Here is a 6,605-nt window from a genome sequence, read left to right as displayed (position 1 = left end):
TTCTTGCTTATGGCAGTGGCTTCTGGAGCAGCTGCATCTTTAACTTTACAACGTTAGGGCGCGACTCCAGCGCGGTTTTAAGATTGTGTTGTGGTGTTTTAAGGTCGTCTCCCGTTTCGGATTCACTGGTTGAAATGGGCCAACTACAACTGCGGAGATTGCAGTTGATGTTAGCATTCTGGATTAATTTGACCCGACAAAGAAATGATCATCCTGTGGAGTTGCGTTGGAGGTCTGTTGGCAACATCACACGAAGAGTGTTTGTAGTTTTAAGTGTCTGGGATCTTATCACACTGGGAAGATGGGATTGATGGATTATGCAATATGCCCCTCTGTCACGTTCTCTGAAACCCCACATTGTTCTGCCTATTAAGTAGATTATTTTAGTTCACACTGTTTAATAGAATCTAAGGATTCTGTTATGCCCGAGCGTCTGTTGGTTCATCAGTATATTAAGGAAAATTATTATGATATGTTAACCATTGTTGCAGAAGAATCAGAAGATATCTTAACCGTAATGTTGTCGTGGCTGCTTTGTGCCTGAATTACAAGTTGGAATAAAGAAACAACTTGCCAACCAATTATCGGTATGTACAGTAGAATTTGTTGCTATCATTTGTGGACTTGCAGCGGATGGAGGAAATTTTTCCACGTATTGTAGTAATTTGTTCAGATTCCTTTTGGGTTTTGATGAGTCTTACACTGGGTTACTCCAGCAGTCGGTCAGATATACTGTTGGAAGCTCATCAACAATTATTCCAGACACAAAATATTGGTTTATAAACAGGGGTTTTGTAGCAAACGTTGTTAAAATGTTTACTGCTGATAAAGGCATTCCAAAGCAAATCAGAAGCTAAAGGGTTGGAGGGTTAACAATTATCTCAAGAACGGTGGGAAATTGGCATAAATGGAGACATCTTTACAGAATAGATATCTGTTAGTTTCTTCGGGCAGGTACTTAAACCAGAAAGGAGGGAATTATTTTGGCACGACTTCGAATTGAGCATACTATGCTGAATTATTCCTTATGTCGTTTTGGAGAACGTTTTTCTGGGTCGTGTACGCTTTGTCATTATGAAACAGTTGAACAGTTACTATTTCAGGGTGAAACATGTCATGTAGAAAGAAAATAATTGCAGGCTTCATTCCGATCTTTGGAATTTGATAATTTTCATTTAAAAACTTCCTTAAGTTATTGCAGTAACTTTCTTTAATTCAAGGTGTTGTGTTTCGTTACATAAACTCTGTGAGGTTTTGCGGTAATTTAGCTTTCTTATGAGTTTTCTTTCCCGATTGTCTACACCACTCTCCGATCCAGAGCCCTGTCCAAAGCCCGCCCTATTTCTTCACGTTAGCCATTCATTCAAGGGGAAGGTGGACTGATCACCGTTGTGATTGACATTGGAACCAGTATCAGATTGGACCCCCGCCGTCTTGTGGTAATGTCGGGCTGTGAGGTTTGCGGGTGGAATGGGAGCAGACGGAGATATCCAGAGAGTGACGGGTGGGTGGCATTCCGGCGTAGTCCATTGACTGACATCTAGCGGGTGAAATGAGGACTGATTCTCCAGGACGGTGCATTGCCCCTCTCTCGCACCGCCCCCAACCACCCCCCCCCCCCCGAACACAGACAACCGACCAAAACCTATGCTAATGTCCTGGACTTACCGGTCGATAGGGCAACCCGCCCGGTAATACCAGCTGGGAGATCAGGCGGTGAATGTGAGGAGCTGGATCCCGGACTGGAGACACTGTGGCCGCCTCTGGTGTGCCCTCAGGACGCGGCTTTGTTAATGAAATGAAACACCGAGGTGACCGGATATTTCATCGCGCTGATCACCTGCTCCCTGAATTTCGACTGAGTCACCGCGTAAATAAATGTGTTCGTGCAGCAGCTGAAATTCCTCAGCAAAGCCCCGGCGTAAACAAAGATCCATTCAGAATCATTGAATTTGAATCCTTTTCCTCTGACCTGATAATATACGAAATTTAGAACCAGTGTCATCCACAGGAGGATGAAGTTGGCGGAGAGGGTGAAGAGTAAAACCACAGACCTCCTCCTGCTCTCCATCTCCGGGTCACTGCGGTTCTCCCGCTTGCTCTGACCCTTCAGCGCCTTACGGACTCGACTGGCCACTAAAATGTGCCTGACTGTCAGAGCGTTGAGGAGCAGGATCACAGCGAAAGGAAGCAACGGAGTTAAAACTTTATCGAGCCAGTCATATCCTATCCACCCGGGGTCAGCGAAATACTTTTCTGTGATCACACAGAACCACGGTACATTATCGATGATAATCCGGGGTTCCCGTGCGAAGTATCGGGGAACGTTTTTCAGACAGAACAGCACGCTGATTGTTGTTAGAACCACAGCTGCAGTTTTCCCGGTGCAATATTTTGTTTTCAGCTTCTGGCAGCAAATGGCCACAAACCGGTCAAAGGTGAAAGTGACGGTGAACCAGACAGAACAGTCTGCTGCTGTGAACCTTAGTACCGCGATAACACTGCACAAAGGAGTGATCTCCAGAAAACTCCTCGGGAAGTAATACGCTTTGATTCGAGACAAAATGCCCAGGGTGACAACAGTCAGTAGATCCGCCGCTGCCATGGCCACCAGGTAGCGATGGTGCAGGTAGAGAGGCCGCACTTTCCCCGGGACAGGATGAGAATCGCCACTAAATTCACTTTGAAGAGAGAGAGGGAGAGAGAGAGAGAGAGAGAGAGAGAGAGAGAGAGAGAGAGAGAGAGAGATGTTTTGATCTCTACCTGAATTTTGACGCTGACTTTGTTTGTACCTCGGGATTTGTGACTCAGTATATATCACTGTCTGCACTGTACTGTGTCTGCAATTGGATCCCTGCTCCACAGCCTTGACAGAAATAGCAAACATGAATTGCTCTGCTCACTCACCAGGAACTCCAATGACCGCAATGAACACGTACAATATTTTCCCCACACTCAAGTTCCTATCCAACATTGCAGACATTTTCTCTGTACAGCTGTTTTTTCCTCCTGCGCTACAGACGATCTCTCGGAATGAAATGTTGAGATTACACATGCCTGAGGTTTTTAATATCATTTAGCGACTCCACGGAGACAGGTTTCAACAGATTTAAAAGAAAATATGTTTAATTTACTTATAGGCCAATTACGTCAAGCAGTTGCAATCCTCGCTGTGACAGATTCAGAATAAACTGACAAATTTATATTTAGACCATTTAAGGAGTTAGTTTTTCCCAACAATGGTGACGGAACCTTCTGAGGTTCATCGTCCATCGTCAAGGACCCGCCCCTATCACTGACATATCGCCATCAAAGTCACCAGTCTAGTGTGGGGGAGAATGTTTCAATCGTAACACCCTGAATGTGTCGAAGAACACGGTTGAGAGCCGAAGAGGCGGTAATAAAGTGTGTGTGTGTGTGTGTGTGTGTGTGTGTGTGTGTGTGTGTGTGTGTGTGTGTGTGTGTGTGTGTGTGTGTGTGTGTGTGTGTGTGTGTGTGTGTGTGTGTGTGTGTGTGTGTGTGTGTGTGTGTGTGTGTTTAGACCCGTTGTCTCTGCCTAACCTTGGATGACGACACACTTGTCCGATTCCAATTCAGTTTATCCCCCCTGGTTCATGCCCCTAATTTAATCTCCCTAGGCATTTGATAAGGTACACCATGCAAAGTTTATTGAGAAAGTAAGGAGGAATGGGATCCAAGGGGACATTGCTTTGTGAACCCAGAACTGGCTTGCCCACAGTCGGCAAAGAGTGGTTGTCGACAGGTCATATTCTGCATGGACGCCGGTGACCAGTGCTGTGCTTCAGTAATCTGTTATAAGACCATAAGACCAAAAGAGATAGGAGCAGAAGTAGGCCATTCTGCCCAATAATCAAGAACAGAGGTCAAAATTCAAATTTCATTTATTTTTTTAAATGTACAAATGAAACAGCCTTCAGACTCGTCACCTGTCCAGACCAGCAGACACCCCCACATAGACAGAGCAAGAATAATTTCACGTAGTTCATTAATCGTCTGTCTCCATTTAACAAATGCAAGAACAGAAGTCAAAGTTCATATTGCTTTTATTATTGAATTCTGTATAAACGGAACAACCTTGAGATTCGATACTCCTCAAAATCCAACGGCTCCCACAAGTCAGTGTGCACTCCCGAATCCGCCAACACACGAACTCTGTGCAAATCAGTGTGAGCCCACAAATCTGTGCTCACTGGTAAACGCGCATTCAACCCTTAAATCGGTGTGTTCCTGAAAGCAACGGACACCTCAAAATCCCTGTGACCCTCCCATTCGCTTCATTACCCATAAATCATAGCACATTCTTAAAGCAAGATCAGCCGCCGAATCACTCCTGCCTCCCCAGGTCTCCACTGTGTCCCGTTCCGTGTGCATTCAATATTCGATACCTTTCAAACTGATTTCTCCCTCATTTTTCGCCCAGAACCATAAAACACTCCTCAAAGTTTCACTCTTTCATTCCCTGTTCAACCTCCTCAGAGCTAAGCCCATGGTATTGCTGTATCCCTTACAAACAATGCAATGCTATATAGTTCCCCGAACCAGTGTACACACATCCCTCTGTTGTCCTCGCCAAGTGTTCTCATAGCCAAGCCGTCACGACAAAGCGCTAGTGTTGTCTGCTAGCTACTCCCTGATACAAACACACAGACGCGAACTCATATAAACACTCAGAGATGCAGACACACAAAGATACATTAATAATGAACACATTTTGAATTTTGGGCTTTTTAAGAAGATGGCAGTAATTTCGCGAACTGAAATGAGTTTTGCACTCGGAAAATCTAATGCATCTGTGTCGATGTCAGCGGGTTTGGGGGTACACATGGAAGTGGGGCTGCACATAGATTTGCTGATGTACCGACGTTTCAGATTCTGTTGGCGAATAGGGGTGTGCGCAATGATTTCGGAGTGTCATTGAATTTCGGGGTGCACACAGCTTTGGGCGTGTGAGGGTGCACGGAGTTTGGGAGTTAAATCTATTTGAGGCACCGCACAGAATTGTGTGTGTCGGCGGATTTAAGGACGCACACAGATTGGGAGCGAACACTGAGTTGTGGTTTGCATGCGGCTTTGCGGGTGTGCACAGATTTGGGAGAACACACAGTTTTGCAGATCAGCGCAGATTTGGGAATCCCTTTGGATTTGGAGGTTGTCGAATCTCAAGGTTGTTTCATTGATACAAACTTTAAACTTAAATGCAATTTGAACCTTGACTTCTGTTCTTCCTATTTTTAGGGTGGAGGAGGATATTTTGAGAACTGCTTGAAATGGTCCTTGCTCTGAGATAATGTAGCTTGCATGTTGGGCGTCAGCAAGTTTGGGGGTGCACAAAGGTCTGGGTATGTCGGTCGATATGTGTGTGTCTACGGGTTCGGAGTGGGAACGGATTTGAGGGCTCCACACAGATTAGAGGATAGCGCTAATAGGGATGTTTTGGTGAATATGGGGGTACACAGGGATTTGTGGATGTGAGCAGACATCGGGTTTTGTCAGCTAATATGGGGGTCGGTGGATTTGGCACACCCGCTGATGAGGGGATAAAGATGGGGTTGGTGAGGTGCGCAGATTTAAGGAGATGTCAATGATTATACGAGGAAGATGCATGTGGGTGTGTGTTTGCTATTTAAACTTTGTTCTTGCTATTTTTAAGGCGCAAAAACCTATTTTGTAAAGTGGTTGAAGTGAATCCTGATCTGTGAGAGTGTAACGATACGGATTTGGCAGCGGATGTTGCTTTCCGGATGTGCACAGATTTAGGGGTATGTCAGAGAATGTGTGAGTGCACTGGAATTTTCGGGTGCCGGTTGCGTTTGGGTGCACACTGATTTGAGTGTTCAATGAGGTTTTGCCAGTGAGCACAGGTTATGGGTGCACCCTGATTTGCGCAGAGTTGGGGTGTTGGCGGATTCGGGGGTGAGCACTGGCTTCGGGGGAGCCGGTGGGTTTGGAGGTGTGTCAAAACTCAGTGTTGTTCCGTTTATAAAGGAATTTATGGAGACAGCTATTTTGTGAACTGCTTGAACTGATTCTTGCTCCGGGATAATTTAAAGTGCATGTGGGGCTGTCTGCTGAAATGGAGCTGTGACAAGTCTGAAGGTTGTTTTATTTCTACATACATTAATAATAAATGCAATTTGAAATGTGGCCTCTGTTCTTGCTTTGTTACGGTTCAGCAGCCGTTTTGTGAAGCGTTTGAAATGAGAGTTCGAGAACATCTGCATTGCGGAGACAGATGGGAAGGGGCTGTACCAAGGAGGATAAACTGATTTGGAGGAGTACGAACACGTGTATAGTCAGGCAGGGACAAGCAGAGACACAGACACAGAAACACACTGACGCACACTAACACTCATAGACAGACAGACAGACACACACAGACACACACACACACACACACACACACACACACACACACACACACACACACGCACGCACGCACGCGCACACACACACACACGCACACACACACACACACACACACACACACACGTGCGCGCGCTCAAAACTGCACTTTCTTATCCGCCTCCCAAGCTGTCAGCCGTGTTCTTTGACACATACGGGGTGACATGATTAAAACATACACC

This window comes from Hemitrygon akajei, unplaced genomic scaffold (assembly GCF_048418815.1).
Source record: "Hemitrygon akajei unplaced genomic scaffold, sHemAka1.3 Scf000037, whole genome shotgun sequence".
Lineage (NCBI taxonomy): Eukaryota > Metazoa > Chordata > Chondrichthyes > Myliobatiformes > Dasyatidae > Hemitrygon > Hemitrygon akajei.
The sequence above is the reverse complement of the archived record's forward strand: the minus strand, read 5'-3'. Positions refer to the sequence as shown.